This window comes from Mixophyes fleayi, chromosome 9 (genome assembly GCF_038048845.1).
Source record: "Mixophyes fleayi isolate aMixFle1 chromosome 9, aMixFle1.hap1, whole genome shotgun sequence".
Classification (NCBI taxonomy): Eukaryota; Metazoa; Chordata; class Amphibia; order Anura; family Limnodynastidae; genus Mixophyes; species Mixophyes fleayi.
This window is the reverse complement of record NC_134410.1, coordinates 99,062,714-99,082,692: the sequence shown is the minus strand read 5'-3', so window position 1 is coordinate 99,082,692 and position 19,979 is coordinate 99,062,714.

Below are 19,979 nucleotides of genomic sequence, written 5' to 3'. Positions count from 1 at the left end.
TATGTACAGCACGCATTAAGTACCTCATGATTTATGAATTTAATGTAAAAAAATTATTAAAAAATAGTTTTTCTTTTAAACCATAATTTTATTAATGATTATACAGTTGAGCTGCTCATTTATTTGATAACTTACATTTTTTGTAAACATTCTGATGAGACTTCATATTAAACATAGCCTTGTGCATATATTGTACTTTGTTCTGTCTGTTAACATGCGGCAAGCAGGGGCTGGCTGGTCTGGGTGGTTGGGGTACATATGCCCCCCGGGCCGGTCCCATAATGGGCTTCCTTGGGCTGGGACACTGGGCTACATGCATTTATTTTCCTTTAAAATGTTCCTAATAGGCTGCTGATCCGAGTCTGATCCCCTGGGCTAAAGTTTGCCAGCCCTCACTTGGCGGCAAGTAACATTTAAGCAGAGTGTACTTACACGCAGATTCAAATCGAAATGCATGTTGAGATTTACTAGGATTTGAAAACGGTCGGAACTATGCTCAAGTTCTGTGCTTTTATTTAAACTGCAACCGTGTACAAGTTGTATTCCGATATGAATTAGGCCCATAATGTAGAATGCTTCATCCATAGATGAAACATAAAGCACACTAAAATACACAAAAATACAGATTTTTTCAGGGCAGTTCCAATGTTGGGAGGTCTAGCCTACCTGAAAAGTGTCACCTGATAGTAATGGCTGTGGCAGTTTTTATAGAAGATTGGGACAAATTATATCAAATGTGGACAGTATATACAATTGTGTGAATTTTCATCAAAGGAAAGGAAATTCTTTTATACTTACATGCACACTTGTTACAACTTTTTATACACAAAACTTTTTAATCAAATTTTTTCCGAAAAAACTACCATGGTAATTTTTATGAAAAGAGGAACAACCTAATAAAATGAAATTCCATGGTAAATTGGCGATTTACCATGGTATTTTATGGAAGGAGTTGGACCATACCAACGGCACAACAAAACAGATTAAAGAAAAATCACCTGGAACTTTGCTCTTCGAGTAGACTAACAACTTAGCAATGATGCATAACCATAGTTTTTATTACCTCTTTGGTGATGTGTTTTTCTGGGAAGACTTGCAAAGTGTTTTTGGTTACGCTGATGGCAAAGGAATTAAACATTTAAGATTCCACAAATTCCAATATTGAAAACCATATACATAGATTGAATTCCATGTTTATTCCATCTTCTCACTTTAGCATTAATATCTTTGCATTACTAAGTAAATATTTAAAAGAAGATTAATTGTGAGATAAGTTTGAATATAAAACATATGCTACATTGGTGTCTCATTTGCACAGCAGCCCCAGAAGAGTGTTACTATTTGGAACATTCAATTTACATTCTTCTGCAAAGAGAAATTTAGAACATTCCATGTAAAGTAATGTTCGTGGGTTTTTTGCAATGTGTGTGTGTGACAAGACCCAGAAGGTGACCTCTCCCTCCAATCATTCAAACACTCATCAAAATAGTGTGACATTCAATAAATGTCTATTATGTCATTTTAATGAAGTAATTCATATATTCATATATTTTCAGGCAATTTTCTTTGTATGTATGACCACTGCAGCATATTTCTGCATATAACTATGTTGCAGTTCAGCAGTTAAAGTCAACCTATACTCAAAAAAATAAAACATTTATTTTAATACTCACTCACTAAAAGTTAAGTTACATAGTGCGAAATTGTGAACCCTCAGACAATTAAGTTTTATGCAATCATGTGCCTATTTTCTTTTCATGAATGCCCCAGTTTAAACAAGCAGTGCAAAGTTTTGCACTCCTCGCAGACAATGTTATTTGATGGCGTCTGCAGTGGGATGTGGTGCAATAATGTTCACCTTCTGACAGGAGGGTTGGTGTAATCAATAATGAATGTGGACTATGCACCCCATATCGAGCCCACAGCAGTGGTGGAAGTAGGGGTGTATATGGTGGTAAGCCATACCACCACTTCTTATACTGCCTTCAAAGTAAAACTATCACATTCCATTCACTTACGTTTTCATTACATTTTTCATATCACCTCTTCTAGCCCACATGCTAAAATGTCTTTAGGTGAGCAGGCAATTATGTTGATTTCTTTGTTTACCGGGGTGGATCAATAGGGTGCCTCTTTTATCTTCCAATCACACATTATACAGGAAATCGTATTTTTAGGCACATTTATAGCAATGTAGCAAAAACACATGTGCCTGATTCATTAAGGAAAGTAAAGCAAAAAAATGAATAACTTTGCACTTTGGCAAAACCATGTTGCATTAAAGGGTGAGATAAATTTAAAATGTGATGGTAGATTTATAGTTGGGGTAAGGCTTGTCCTAGATCAACTTTAAGTTTTAATGCACAAATAAAGCTATCAAGTATTTGTGTGCTAGATTAAAAAACAACTAGTATTTATGTTATGTGCAAAATAATAAACTAATTTGCACCTCTTGCATTGTAGCATGGTTTTGTCAAGGAGAATTATTTTTTTTTGCCTTACTTTTCTTAATGAATCAGGCTCATAAAATGTATGCTAGTGACAGATGTTGTAAAGGCAGTACAAATGTCCCTTCCTTTACAAGATTAATTTAAGATATAGATGAGGCTGGAACAATCGGTATTTTAGGAGAAATAAGGAAAAGTTAAACCTAATGAAGGGAGTGCAGTTGCAAAAGCTATAATGTGGGTATGTACCTATGTATAAGTGAGGTGCATAGATATCACCATCATCAACATTTATTTATACAACGCCAGTAAATTCTGTAGCACTTTACATTTGGGAACAAACAATAATAAAACAATACTGGGTAATACAGACAGAGAGGTAAGAGGGCCCTGTTCGCAAGCTTACAATCTATAGATATGAAAGTCTGCAAGATGAAATACTCTGCAGAGAGCTTGTTTTTTCCACCCAGTGTTCTCTACCAAGGCCCTCTTAACAACTTCTTGGGCCCCCGGGTACAGCGGTGTACCGGGGCCCCTATATATATATATATATATATATATATATATATATATATATATATATATATATATATATATATATATATATATATAAATATATATTATATATATGGGCCCTGAAGCCCAGGGGGGCCAGTCGGAGGCAGCAAAAAAAAACAAAAAACCTGGAAAAAAAAAAAAAGACAATACTTACCTTGCAGTCAGCTGGCGTTCCGGCTCCCTCCATGGTCTCCTCCTCCGTCGCGTTCCGCAATGGATGTTGGGCAGGCATGATGACGTCACGCGCGACATGCACTGCGAGCAGAAATCTCAGCATTTGCAATGTGAAGTGACAGCATTTTCAAGTGCTGGCATTGTGACTGGATCACTCATAAATAACTTATGGGGGTAAATGTATCAAGCTGAGAGTTTTCCGGCAGGTTTGAAAAACCAATCAGATTATAGTTATCATTTATTTAGTACATTCTACAAAATGACAGCTAGAATCTGATTGGTTGCTACAGGAAACTTCTCCACTTTTCGAACCCGCCGGAAAACTCTCAGCTTGATACATTTACCCCATGGTATCAATTTATTTAAGGGAAATAGCGCAGGGCACATGTTTATATAATTGCATATGCACTTATTTTTTGTATTGCATATATTCTGAGATAGGAAATCGTTATTTCTGAGACCAGGGTATAAACTGTTTTTTCCTGTTTTCACCTTACTAAAGGATATGCCTTATTTCTGATGCATATATCCCATATGATAGGCCTTTGTGGACAGAGGTCTTGTGATGTATTTAGTATGGAAGTGTCATTGTTTAGGATTTGTAAGGTTGCTAGTGGAAACCTCCAATTAAGCATATGTGCAAGGGAGTCTGATAGCAGGAATGGCTAACGAAGTTTTGTGATAAAGTGTCATGCCTGCTCTGGCCAAAGGCCCAGCAGAGGGTCGTTACTGTGTGGCCTTTTGCCTAGAATGTATTTCATAGATAAGCACAAATTTTGTTAGCTTTGCAATGCATCTAAATCCATGTTTTGTGTAAATAGAGTATATCCTGATGCTAAAATTAGCATGTGTCTAAAAGGTATAAATGCACTGTCTTGTACACTGAAATGTGTTCTTCTGAATTCAACATCTGACCTGCTCACTGGTACCCCTAACCAGTGTGAGCAAATAAACATCTTGCTTCAAAGACCTGCTTGGAAACATCTTCAATATTGCCTGTATTCCTGTGATCTACAGATTAGACCCTAAATCTAATCCGTTCGCCAGCTGTCTGAGGTTTGGACCCAAGATTTTCCAGTACCACCACTCTGCCCGCTACCCAGCAATCCTGGTCAGTGTGATAGGCCAGGGGGATCCATCCACAGCAACCCTGATCTATCGTGAGAGGTCAGGGGTACTAGCCCAGGTACACCAGCAACGAGGTACGCTAGCAGCATTAACTACCCAGAAGAAACCCGGTTCTGGATGCCGGTATAGGAGTCCAGTGGTGGCAACTCGTATAAGACCCTCCTACGGCGGCAAGAGGGCGCATTTGGGATAACAAAAGGGAATGGTGGCAAAGTAAGCACAGATGGTTCCCAGCAACAACAGACAGGGTGGCATAGGCGGTCCATCCTGTCGCAGGCATATTCTGCGGTTGCAATTTATAAAAGCCGGGTCGGAAATGTTCAGTGTCTGTTTCATAGTAAGTTTATATATTGGTCATGTCGCCCTCATTGTCTTCGGATTTTTTGTGCCCCAGTACATAGTGTCAAAATGATTTCATCTAGAAATACGAGACCACCGGACCACAGGCTAAGTTGCTCCTGCATCACTGATTTCACTAGTTCCTAATGAATCGATAGACTGCATTTTCTTTACTATTGAGACAGCCCACAAAAAGACCTGTGAGAAGGTGACACTATACAGGATTGTTGTAGTTATGCTTTTGGGGCTGTAAGTCATACTGAAAAGGACCTTTCAAACTCAGCTATCATCCTCATACAATCACAAGATTTAACATATGCTCCAAGTCCTTAAGTCCTTGAGTACTTAAGTTGTTCTAACTAAAAGCACATGAGACTGAAGGTTTGTGATGTAATGTCAAACTTGGTGCACATGTGAATACCAGATTGGATTTTACTGCCCAAGATCTTACAGATCACTTTTTACACTTACCCGTCAGCATTTTATCTGTGGGTTGAGGTATGCTTTAATCCCAGTGCTGCATGCATTTACCAGCATATCTATAGCGTACATCGAATGAACAACTTCTTTTGAAATAAAGCAATAAAGAGAATTGCATTCTACTTCAGAACACACGTGTTTAATAACGCGAGAGAGTACAACCTGCTTTTATTTATTCGGTTTCCAGAAACGGTGGACTAAAAAGACAAAACTGTGTTCTCAGTAGTTCTGCTACTTGCACAATATTTCAAAGTTGGCAGATCAATTTTTAAATTGACATAAATATGCAAACCTTTCAATATATACTGATCACATAATCTATCATTAAAGGTATATGTTTTGGGTGACTTCATGTGAGATATGATTTGTTTTAATGGCAATGAAAGTGTTATATTGATATTAGCTGTTGGCGGATTGCCTTTATCTGGTTTCCGTGACATCCTGTGTTACTGCTAACCAGGTGCCTTAGTATTTACATTGCTATAGAAAATATCCAGGCTGTGTGGAGTGACACAACAAGAATGTGTTTGCTGCCTGCTGTATCCCACATTACCTTACACCAGAGTCTCTTAACTCCAGTCCTCACGCACCCCCAACAGCTCATGTTTTCAGGATTTCTTTAGTCATGCACAGGTGACTTTGGGGTATATTAACTAAACCGCGGGTTTGAAAAGTGGAGAATCTGCCTATAGCAACCAATCAGATTCTAGCTGTTATTTATTTAGTACATTCTACAAAATGTCAGCTAGAATCTTATTGGTTGCTATAGGCAACATCTCCATATCCTTAAAGTTTCACCGACAGAAATCCTCAAAACATGAGCTGTTAGAGATGCGTGAGGACTGGAGTTAAGAAACATTGCCCTAAACACAGATATCTGTAGAATATATAAGCTCCTACATAAATGATTATGATGTCCTCCTGCCCAGGTACAGAGCATTCAGGAGTGTAAATGGGCAGTTAGGATTATCGCAATGCTGTCCTTGTAACAATTTATGTTTATGTGATGAGGCATTAAAGAGGAGTCCCTAGAAGTTGGCATGTCATTATGCAAATTCATCTATCATCCCACATTCCTAAAGAACAGCAACAACAATGTAGGCCACACCCCGGTGCATTCACTCCCCGATCCACCCAATCCATGCAATTTCATACCTGTTTTCTAGTTGAAGCCACCCATTGACCACTGGAAATTATCTCCTCTCTTGCTGGGGAAAGGACCTTCCTTCACAGTTTTGTACAGATCCAACAATGACAGAGAGCCCACAATTAAGCTTCGTAGCAATGGATTCAGGAGAAGAGAGGGTCTAAACGAACTCCCTTCTCAGTCCAAAGTTGTCCTAGGGAGACACAATATTCCTTGTTTTAAGAAAAATAGTCTTGGTTGAAGTGTGTTGTTACTAGACTATACTAAAACTTGCTCAAACTCAAAAGCTCTATGGGGTATATTTACTAAACTGCGGGTTTGCAAAAGTGGAGATGTTGACTATAGCAATCAATCAGTTTCTAGTTATCATTTATTTAGTACATGCTACAAAATGATAACTAGAATCTGATTGGTTGCTATAGGCAGCATCTCCACTTTTGCAAACCCGCAGTTTGGTAAATCTAGCCCCATGAGTTGTAACAGAGCTGTCCCTAAATTTAAATAATTTAAAAATCCTCTCACAGTCTAATGTGTGCAAACGGAAAACAGAAAAATCAATATATTTTCACACGTGTGTGAGGGGTGTTCATTAATAATTTGAACATCATTTCCATAAAGTTTGGTGAAGATACCTGCTGTGAATTACATTTCACACAGTGAAACGGCAATGTGTTTAAAGGCAAAACTTGCCTTTAAACACATTGCCGTTTTAAATTTTGCCTGCAAAGTCGCTGAAAATGCTGATTTTCAGAAATCGGACCTTAATTCATTTACCTCCGGGAATAATAAAACATGTATTTAGCCAATCATTTGTGCATGTTCATTCTGTGATATATTTATATATTTTTCAGATAGCGCTGTTCATTTATGTGTTTCTATTTCTGAGAGTTTCTTGAAAGGTAATGGCAAATCCCTTTCCTCGAATAACTGATGAGAATTAATATAGTATCTACTATATAAATGCCTAGTGGCGTGTGTGAAAAAAAACAAAAAACAAGCTGCAGCGCCTCCTGCTGGGCAGAGTTATACACTGACCTATATATTTCTTGAAGGAGAAGTGACAGTTGGGAGTGGTTGGTGGTTGCCGGGGGTGACAGTGGGGAGTTTTTAACACCTTAAGTAGCTTGATGAAGGATGTGGCGATGAAGATGAAGGATGAGGTGATGGAGAAAAATGATGAGGTGGTGACATGTGGACAAAACCACGTTAAAAAAGGGAGCTTGTGTTGGGAAGTAACGCTCTTCCCCTGAGGAGGCCTGGGCTAGGCCCAAATGCATGACAAGAACCTTTTTAACACCTTAAGTAGCTTGATTTGACTAGAATGCATGAGTATCATGCACGGGTTAACTTGTATATTATACATATATATCTCTTTCTGGGGCTGAACACAGATATATAGACTTAATGAGACAGCACTCGGGCATCCCTTACACCATCAAATATTCAAATAAGACACTTTTTAGTGATCCAACGTTTCAGCTTAGATTTAAAACCACTGTTGTGCTAGATTCTTTTTTGGTTCAGTCATGTCGGTTCTTGTTACATATTAGTTACATTATGGATGAAGCGCATTGTGATTAGTTATTATGTATACATTTTGATACTTTATTGACATAATTACTTAGCTCCACCAGCTTTAGTCGGACTTGATCTTTTTGTATACCGTCTTTGGACTGAATTAAGTTTTTTTTCTCCTTCTACTTTCCCTTTTTAATTACACTTGTTTACTGTTTGTATGGTTGCATTAGACGCACCAATAGTGTGTCCAGTCCCATGAATGAAGCTGATTCTGATTCAGGCAGTTGGCCCAGTCATGTCCAGCACCTGGGTTTGTTTAGTCAGTATTTAGGTGAGTGGTTTTCATTTATTTCTTTTGCAGTTCCCTGATGAAAATTTCTTAGTAAACTGAAACGTTGGATCACTAAAGTGTCTATTTGATGGTGTAAAGCAGTGATGGGCAAACTATTTCAGGAGTGGGCCAAATAAAAAATAAAAACTTTAGGCAGGCCAATATAATTTATTAAAAAACTCAAATATCGAAATATATAATACAAATTTTTTGAATGGGACAGGAGGGTGTTATATAGCAGTGTTACCTCTATAAGTGCAGCGATCGTACAGACACAGGACTTATTTCAGCAAGTTGTTGCAGATCCGTCTTTCTGGTGAGCCACTAACTGACAACACAGCAGCCAATCGAAATCCGCCTTAGTATATGGCCCAGCCCATCTCTTCTCACATGACTTTCAGCCATTAGGGGGCGGGCAGGTGTTTGAGTGATTGACATAAAATTTGTCCTTTTAGGAAGGAGGATGAAGTGTAATGGTGGAAATAGCTGGGAAGGCATAAAAATGAAGGTTCTGACACACAGGGTCGGCCCTAATAATTTTATGCATATTTTAATGAAATTTTTTAAAATATTGGCGGACCGGATAGAACCTCTAAGTGGGCCGGATCTGGCCCACGGGCCGTAGTTTGCCCATCACTGGTGTAAAGGATCCCTGAGGTTTATATATATGTGTGTGCTTTTACTTTATGACTATTAGCAGAAAAACCCACAAAACAATTAGATTTATTTATTTTAAAATTATAAGATCTTCTAGTGAAAGTAATCTTGTGTGGAGCAGTGACATCTGTATTAAATGGAAAAATAACTGGATGCTATTGTGTGAAGTTCAGCAGCAAAACCCACCCAAAAAACAACTATATTCTAAACTTTTTTGTATTTTATAAAGGGTCATTCAATGACCTCTATATCAAGTAGGGTAAAAAGGGTGTTTACATGTGAGTGTTTTTTCTGGGCATTTTCAGCATTAAGTGACCGCATGTAGAACATTGCAGCGGCTGAAAAAAAAATGACATCTCCCATGCCACCAACTGAAGCAAGCCCATTTGATAAATTAAGCAAAAAAAAAATTTGTGCGAGGTGCAAGTGATAAAAATGTTTAAACACTATGCAAACACTAGATTTGGGACATTAGATAGCATGTATCATGGAGAGTGAAGAGACAGTAACAATCGGATGTCATTAGATGGACAGAGGCATTAGTACATATTTAGACAACTAGATACCCAAATGTAAAGCACTACGCAATTTGCTGTCGCTATATAAATAAATGTTAATGATGATAGACGAAGTTGGCCTGCACCCATACTAAAAAATTCAAAGACTAGCACTATGCACTTCTTGATGAGCAGAGCATTTATCAGAGGCCAAGAGCGAAGCTTTCAAATACCTTGTTTTACTTAAGTGGTTGTTTATGCTACAAGTAAGGTAGATGTGTGTCGTAATGCTGCCCTTGTGAATCAAACAACGGGACTCTGATATTCATGCCAGTTTGATATTAAAATGTCTATTCATCTTTTGGTTAAGCTCAAGTGTAGTATCTGACCTAGCATGGTTGGTTCAGGACGCCCTAAATGAAGTTTCCTTGGTCTAATGCTGGAAGGCCAGTGGTTTTTGGAGCCCGCATTACCTCTGCCTCCGGGGCACAAGGCCTGTAGGTGACCTGAAAATGCAGTTGTGTTGAGACTGGAACCCTTACCTTGCACAACCCGGCGTAAAGGGGACTGCCCGAGACTTGCGGCAGGGGCGGTCCCGAAAACCCATGTATAAAAATATGGAATGTATAAATAACACAACCCAACAACAACAACAAAAAATTTAGAAGCTAAAGATATTTGAAATAATTTAGGGTATTTTGTGGTTGCTGAATTCAAAAACCAAAGTAGTTTTTCGAACTGGCTCTAGTTCTTGAAGTAATGGATATCCTCAATTAATAGGGAACTTAGCCATAACATATGCATATGGGAATCTACCAGAACATTCTAGCAGGTGAGACGCGCAAATAATCTAGGTGTTCACTCCGCGATCCTCCTGTAATATACCTCCTCTGTATATAAGTGATCCGTCACCCAACCTGCAGTCAGTTGACAGTTGGCAGTTGAGCAGTTTGCATAGTTTATTGTGTTTTTCTTGTTTCTCGTCCGTGTACTATATTTTTATTCATGTAGTTAGTGTAAATAGACCAAGTTGTATATGGAGTGGTTGTCTTGACAAATTGTATATACAGAGTGTTTCAAGTAAGAATAAAGTCAATTGGATGACAGGGAAAAAAAAATATTCTCCAAATATTCCATATCAAGCTGGGTCTAATAAAACCATTTGTTAAGACCTTAGACAAAGATCATCAAATACATTTGTAGATCATTCCCTGGACTAAGTACAGAAAAACTAAATGCTGGAATCTTTGATGGCCCTCAAATTTGTAAACTTATCAAGGATTCTAATTTCACAAATGTATTAATGGAGTTGAAACTTCTGCCTGGTGCAGTTAAGTCTCAGTTGTCAAGAACTTCTTGGGTATCCACAAAGCAGACAATTATGAAGAACTGGTGCAAAACATGCTCACAAACTTTAAAAATGTGGGTACTAATATGAGCATCAAGGTACACTTTCTTCATAACCACTTGCACAGATTTCAGGATAATCTTGGTGATTTTAGTTTGGCATAAGGGGAGTGGCTTCACCAAGATATAAAGGTGAAGGAGGACAGATATCAAGGCACTTGGAACAGACACATGATGACTGGCTATTGCTGGAGCCTCCAACGTGAGTGTCCTAATAACCCATATAAAAGAAAATCGTACAAGCAACATTTTACTATTCTTTAATTGTAATTATTCGAAATAGCTTACTAGGTTTATCTGTTATTATACTGAATAAAATGCCATTATGTATTTCATGTGTTTACTTTGTATGATTTGAGACAATTTCAATACGATTTGTAAGTAGGCTCTGCCTGACATAATTTTTTTTTGCATTTTTATGTTTTTCAATGGGGTACCAATTATCTACACAATTAGAGCCAATCTAGCAAAACTGCACAAAATCTAAGTCTCTGGAGCTAAATGATCAATATGTGTGTACATATGACTTCTATGTGCCAACGCAGCAGTTCAAAGAAGGAAGTGTCAATCCTTTACTGAAATCATACAAGAAACATAAAGGAGAAACAAAACTACACAGGAGGCACCTAAATAGACGTGTCTGTATAATGTGGCACATCTAGCATATAGTGAATAATAAAAAAATATCAGCAAGTGCCTCAATACAAAATACCTTAAATAGTCGATATTTGTAAACATACAGAAGCAAAAAGTATCATCATTTTTTTTTAATAATAATACATAAATTGCAAATAAAAAAGCACACAAAAATCACAAGTGTAACACAGTATTTGGCATGCAAATAAGCAGCAAAAAAGTCCAATCATATACAATAGCATATATAATTGCAGATGATCTAACTACGGCACCAATTCATTTTTCTATTGCACCAGCAAGGCTGATAGATCAGATTGGGGGCAACTATATACGCTATTATATATGATTGAATATTGGACATTTTTGCTGCTTATTTGCATACAATGACAGCTCTAGATTTATTAAGAATGATGAAATATTACCACTATTTGATATTGATAATTCCTCATCACATACAAAATTTAAAAATAAGTCTAAATTTTACCCTTCACAATTAAGGGGCTCGTATATAGATTCCTTTAATAAGACAACTTTAGAACAACTGACAGAACTATGTGAAGAGGACAAACAGGATAAATCTTATAATTACTGCATCAATTTATCCCATAATGAAAGGATAGCCCTAAAAGAACTCTGCAGTGATCCTACTATAATTATAAAGCAGCTGACTAAGGCGGAGGTGTGATAGTACAAAATATGGAGGATTATCTGACAAAAGTCAACAGCCAACTATGTGATCCTTTATTTTACAAAACACTAGCGACAGTTGGATCTATCAAAATTACTAAATAAAGCCTTTGATGATGCTATCATTACCAAAGAGATTAGGAACGTTTTGTACCTTTCACATCCTATCATTCCTACCTATTATTAAATCCTAAAAATGCATGAGACTTTAGAAAATCCCCCACTTCGCCCCATCATCTCTGGGGTGGGATCTTTAACATCTAACCTTTCGGCTTACGTAGATTCCTATTTACAACCTCTGGCTACCTCCTTACACTCTGATTTACGGGACACTACCGATTTTTTGAGTCTCATTGGTAAACTTAAAGGGGACCCCAGTTTTATCTTTATCACATGCGATGCTCAGTTGCTCGATACGAATATCCCCCACGACCTTGGCCTTAAAGCGGTTGCTTATTTTCTAGATCATCAAAATACAATATCTTTTGCACATCAACAATTCATTCTGTCATCCATAACATTCATAGGGGGAATTCAAAGCTATTACCGTAAACCTATTACCGTTAATAGGTTACCTTTAACACAGACATCTGCACGCGGCTCAGGGAGCAAAAAGCCGGATTTGAAATTACTGTATTAACTGTAATTACGCACACTATACCATAATATCAGTAATCTCAGTAATAGTGCGCAAGCCCCGTTACTTTTTATAGTATCGCAGCCAATTGAATTCTTCCCATACTGTCCCATAATTATTTTGTATTTGACAAACATTTTTACTTACAAATCCATGGCACAGCAAGGGGGACCAGGGTCGTAGTGGCAGAAAAGGTCTATTCATTGCTAAGTGACTAAGGTGCCTCCAATCATGGCCAGCTGTTCAGATTGCTGTATCTGGGACAGGCTGTGCATTCGTGACATTCTCTGTCACCAATATTGTTTCCACTTGGCTACCTGATACTACTAAAATTCTAGGTTGTTTCAAATGTGGTGATAATACATTTACTACCTGTGTCTAAGAGAAAGTATTGGATACATTGTCTAAACACACTAAGACCAGAGGGTCTAAATGAATGCACAGACTTAGATTTTAGTTGAACTTTTTTGGTTTCTTATCCCACATATTTATATTAATATTATAATTATTGTTAATAGTATTATTATTTTTTTATTATTATTATTATTATTATTATTATTATTATTATTATTATTTTAAAATAGTTTTTCTATAGGTTTAATTTTATTTATAAGTTGTGTATGTTATACATCTGGTGAAGTGATTCATATGTTTAACTAAAAATCATTTAATACTTGAAAATGAGGACCTGGACTACCCCTGATTTGAGCTCTACACCATTGGTATGCTGGACTGATACCTTACCATTTGAGCCATACAACAAACAGATCTCGATAGTGAATCTCTTAACTTTTATATTTATAGCTGTTCCAGCTACATATCATTGAAATAGACTATTGCTATAGGGTTTATTATATGTGAAATTTTTGTCATAAAGAACTAGAAAAATGATTAATTTCTTTCATAAGTAATCAATTCTGATATTGTATTGATAATTAAGAATATGCTAGATGTATTATAGATTAGCTCAATATGTACCTCCAAGATCTTACAATATGATCGTTTGTATGAATGTATATAATACATTGGTGATATAATATTCAGATCCCTCAATGCACTTATTGTTTGTTATAATAATTGTTTAACTTTTAATGTCACATTCCCTATTTTTCCTTTTCTTTGTTAATTTGTATTTGTAAATGCAATCCCTGATTGTTTTCAGCTTGCAACCAATCACCAAGTATTTGATTGATTGTGCACCTAAATAAATAGAACCTAGACATTCACATTAAAACTTATGTCCTTCTGATGAAAGTACTGTTCGCACAGAAACGCGTCAAGACTGATTCGATAACCTGCCAATATTGGAATACTGAAATTGAAACTTCTATTGCATGTGCAAGACCTCTGAATTCATATTATTATTATCAGTGCTTCATCTGCTACTTCAGAATCATATACATTGTGGAGAATCCTCTGTGTCAAGGGATTCCAGACCACTCAGTCATGTGATTGGGACTGTAAACTGCTAACTCTCAGGGTAACATTGATGTGTCGATACTTCACCAAGTGGAACTAGAGATGTTCACTGACCCCTGTGTTTTGGTTTTGGTTGTGGATCTGGATTAACTTCATGTTTTGGTTTTGGTTTTAGAAAAACCGCCCTCGCGTGTTTTGGTTTTGGATCCCAATTTTTGCTAAAATCCCTATTTTTTTTTGCTAAAATCACATAATTTGGCTCTTTTTTATCCCTACAATATTATTAACTTCAATAACATAAATTTCAAACCATTTCCAGTCAATTTTTGGCAAGTAACAAGAACACTGCTACCCCTCCTGTTCTGTATGAGCAATGGCACTGAGCAATGGCACTGGAGACTGGAGAGTCATAAAAACACTGCTACCCATGTTTCTGTGTGAGCAATGGCACTGGAGACTGGAGAGTGACAACTACACTTCTACCCATGTTTCTGTGGAGCAATGGCACTGAGCAATGGCACTGGAGAATGGAGAGTGACAAGAACACTGCTACCCTGTTTCTGTGTGAGCAATGGCGCTGGATCTCCTGGGGAGGGAGACACTTATGGAATCCAAAACCCGCGAGATCCGACAACGCAAAGGTGACGTTTTTCACCTATTCAGATCCGAGGATACGTGAAAGTAACGAGCTGGTTCGTGAGCCCACTCGGATCCCCTAAGTTCGTGTGGGCTCGGTTTTCAGAAAACCGAGCCTGAGCATCTATAAGTGGAACCGCAAGGTGCTGCATCAACTTAGTGTGGGGACTGATGTGAGTAGCCGTTTATATGGTAATTTAACAACCCTGCGCAGATACATCATTTATATTGCTACTATCCAGCTCCTGAAGTTATATCAATTGGACAGTGCCCTTTTTAGCAAACTGAGGTGAAACTAAAAAGAGACTGTTTTATTTATGAATATGCCATCAGACCGGGTCATATTTACTGCACGCCATTCCAGTAATTAACACTTTATTTATATGGTTCATGCAATTTTGTTTCTTTTATCAAGGTTTATAAATCTAAATTTATCTGTATATTTAAATTTTTAAGAATAAATACTTAATGTTTTATTGTGAATGGGAATGTGACTATTTATACTTAATACATATTACAAATGCAGTCACTGTACATTTTATCCTACTTTGGTTGTTGAACTGGTGAATAGATAGGGATGTTAACAAGTGAATAATGGGCATTTGGATAAACAGTGGTCACTTGGCATCTTCCTCAATGGTGACAAATGACAATGTTATCATCATCATCCTCATCATCACCCTCATCAAATATGTCTATATCAATCACATTTTCATTTTACAAAAAATTCATACACCGAGTAAGTAATTGTTAGACAGCATGTGTGACACATTGGAGAGGGTCAGCAGCAATTCCTTGGAGAGGATCAGAAGCATACTTTGGCCCAAATTAGAAAATACACTGGAAATTAATGTTAATGCTATAAACAGAAATATAGGAGCAAAAACAGCTCAAAATCACATAATTTTATCTACTTCTCACAATTTCTTAGATCCAAAACCAAAACCTTTCATGATTTGGGGCAAAAACCTGTAAAAAAAACAAAACACAAAGATGTTTAAGAATCAAAACCACATTGATAACCAAATCACAGGGTTCAGTACACATCTCTAATAAATATATAACCATAATAAAATTATACCTGATTGTATCGCCCCAAACGTAATACGAAAAGCAGAAATCAATTTGCATGTAAGAGGATAAACATATAATAGGAGATAACAGGATATATATTCCATGCTTCTGTAATCTTATCACACCATCATTGTACAGATATAACTTCAATAATTATAACGTTAGTTAATATTTACCTGCTTTGTCAGACATTGTTTTCTGTTTGTTTTGCTTTCTTTCTGCAGGACGCTTTAATCTTTGTTTAGTCTTTGTAATAATTCCCATTAGGTTTTCAAGATACAGTACCTATGGGGTGCAGCCCCAACAGGCTTGTAGCTTTGACAACAAAAGTAACACTTGCCACAGAACCCACGTCCCCAAACACTCCTCCATAACATGCCTGGAGTACTGGCTAGTTCAAAACATAAAGCAAAAGTTAAACAGAGGAAAAACATCTAAACACATAAGGAGCTGGGAAGTAGAATCATCTTATGACGTGAGTGCTTTGTAAGGGGGTCTCAATAGCAGAAGTCATGGTGGAACAGGTAAGTCAAAATATAATTGTACACTGCACACTTCAAGTTTGGGTTCCATTTGTCTTTCAACTATATGTTTATATGTGTCTGATCTTTACACATAGTCACAAATGTAGTTTGCTAAACTCTATCGAGTACAGAGTTGTGCTCCTATAGCCATAAATACACTCTGTCCATGATTTCCACTCTCTGCCATGTCTGATGTTTGGCCTGTGACCATCTCTTTAAACACTGAACAAACAGCAATTTCTTTAAAAAATATATATTTTTATTACAGCTGCACAGACTTTATATATTTTCAACTCATTATTGATTTCATTTTTTTATAATCCTCTTCTCTAACAATATAGCATACTTGCCAACATTTTTTTTTCTTTTTCCGGGAGATGCCGGCTGGGACGTGGCCGTGCAGGGGGCGGGGCTGCGAAATCGCGTCATTCCGGGTGAATCGCGGCGTTTAAACTAAATTTTTCCCCCTTCCTATCAGGGAGATTGCCACACTCGTCCGGGAGACTCTCGCAAAATGCGGGAGTCTCCCGGACAATCCGGGAGAGTTGGCAAGTATGCAATATAGCTGTTTAACAGTGTCATAACTTACTGACTATTCATAACATACAGGAACATAACATGTTTGTACATAGTCTCTATTACTGCTGGTATAGCATAGTACTTTTAGGAACTTAAATACCAGTAACCCATAACACCTTCTTGCTCTTCATACCTCTACACAGTTTTACTGCAGCGTCCAAATTCGCCTCATGAGGGTGTCATATGTCTAACTAAAATTTGTGTATTTTTATGAATTGTCCACTAATTGTCTGGACTAGACAGGATTTGAAAGTGAACAGCGCTCATAGCATCAGCAGGGATTCCTTTGTGCGAGCTAATGATATGAGCCACCCAGCTCCCCTCTGGTCTCTGAGCACCATTGTGTGAATGCCAGGACCGAGCAGCAGGCACTTCTGCCAGGTGGCCCTGGCATAGAGAACGGGCATGCAGAGTTGGAGGCTGCCCAGTCATACATGAGGAACCAAGTGAAAACCAATTCATTGTCTTTTTTTTCCCAGTGCATTATGTGAAAATGTTCTGATTAATTGTGAACAATAAGTAGCCTTTAACCATGCATAGGAAATCTGTGCAAAAATCAGGGTAAACATATATTATTTTTACAATCGAGCAATGAATTATTACATCACTTCATGTGTGCAAATTCCAGGTCGCTTTAGTCTTCTCCCGACAAATCTGTTACCGTTTCCTTGCCAGGAGGAGGCAGGGTTTGTCTTATCTCTCCTTCTGTTTGGCATGTTCAATAGCAGTACACTAACCATACCTCCCAATATTTAGTTATGTTCTGTCCTAAGTGTGTGTGTGCATTGCCATATGGGGCACGATCACAGCGCCCCAACCTCCACTAAAATAAGCTCAGAAATGCTGCAAACAGCAGCAAAAGATGCTTAAGGAGCCCAGTTCGGCAGGTCAGTCCCTTCAAATCAGGGCTGTCTCACCAGAAGAGGAAAAGTAGGAAGCTATGCATTAACTCACTACCTAAACTTAGTTGCTGGGTGTCCATGCTGGATTAGTTTGCTTTCTATTCAGAAAGAGAGGATTGTAGTGCTCTCTGCTTTTTGCCTGAGATCAAGAGTAGTATCTGTCCTAGGAGGGTGAGAGAAAGGGCCCCCTTATCATGGACAGGCTACCTTGGTCCTCTGACTGGGGGCTGTGGCAGCTGAGAGAGCCTGAGATCTATGTGCCCCTAGCGTAGTGAACCAGGGAAAATCACTGGGGGACGGTAAACCTCGCTTAAAGAGTATGGCTTTTCTTTTGCTGCACTTAGTTTTTAGGACCAATTCTTATACTAAGCCTGGCCATATGTCAGGGCCGTATCCATTCGGATGTGGTGTACTCTATGGGCCTGAGTCATTAAGGAAAGTAAGCCAAAAAAGGGAGTAAATGTTTTCTGGGACAAACCATGTTACAATGCAAAGGGTGCAAATTAGTTTATTATTTGCACATAAGTAAAATTCTGCCTGTTTTTTCATCTAGCGCATAAATACTTGATAGCTTTAATTTTAAACTGAAAGTTAAAGTTGTTCTTGGACATGCCCTACTCCAACTATAATTCTGTCTCCACATTTTAAATTGACCTCCCCCTTCAATGCAACATGGTTTTGCCCAGGTGCAGTTACTCATTTTTAATGCTTTGCTCTCCTTAATGACTCAGGCCCTACATATCTACCGTATGTTTTAAATGAGATAACTTTATGATGTTGCACAAAATTGTGAAAATAAATTGCAAAAACACCCTCCTAATAACAAGAAATAAGCATCAAAGATTTTAGGTGGAAGAAATAGAAGCACTGGTTTATAAGAAAATGTGATGGTGCAAGGACAATTTATTTCATTCTACAAACTAAATAATAAACACTATCTTCTTCAACCTCTTGAGTATAACCAGATAGCAGGGTTCTAAACCACCATACATGCACCTAGAAATAGCCCTGTACATCAATTAAGATGGAATAAATATGTTCTCTTTTTCATTATAATACTCATAGCAGTGGTGGAATGACAAAAGCTACACAAAGAAGAAGGAAAAGATATTGTGGATTGGTAGCTCAGACATTCATAGATTCTCTCGGACCTCAACTCACTTGTGTCCCATTAATGAGAAACTAAGGTATGTGTGTTAATTGTGCATGCATGACAAATACAATACATGTGTAGCTCTTGGTTGTCTGTATTGGTAAACAAATTAAAGAATAAGTACACATTGTTCAGATAGAGCTAATAGGGCTTAGGAGGGTGATGTTTTATGACTAAGCACCATTAGTCAGGGGCAATTCAGACGCCAGACCCTATATATTCATAGTGAACAGCACGGCTCATAAGAACATGCAGGCGTCACAGAAAGTATAAATGGAAGGTTTATCATTTGAGCACTTTCCCTCCATCGCTCACCTTTTTACATATGCTAAGAGATGTTGGGGTGGTACCTGCAAAAATACAAGTTACTTTTTATTCAAGCTGCAGTAGAAAGTCAGAGTAAAATTAAACAATAATTTTATCTTCATGTATGGAATTCTTTAGTTTAATTGTCCTTTATTTAATGCATTGTTCAGTAATTGCATTTCATCCTAGCGTTTAAGTGGAACTAATGTGAACTTTTTCTGCCAGATTTGTGTTTGCAGAGTGCACCATGGAATGTCCAGGAAGTGAAGGATTATCCAACAAGTAAATGCACTTAGTATTTTCCTCTTTTGCAGGGATGGGCTGCAGAATGCCCAACAAAGGCAAGCTGAGCAAGAGATGAAACGCCCACCTAACAGCATAAGACGATCCAGAAATGCCTCTAAGAGGGAAAACCACTTACAGCTGACAGGTGGATTTTACATTGCTCTTATATAAGCCTTTCATGCCGTTATATACTAATGCATACATTAAACCAGTAAGTAGTTGTGCTACATAAGTGCATGTTTTTTTTTTTGCAAAACAGACATAACAATGTTAATATGCTTTTATGCTTTTTCCCATTGGAATTAAGGAACTATCCAACAGCAAGTACATTTAAATGCTTGTTACTTTATAGAAAGCAACTAAAAGCAATTTTCAAAGTATAAATTTTCACATTTTCAGTAACTTTTCAAAACTGTAGATATTTGAGACAATGCTGAGAAGAGGGATTTTTACTAGAC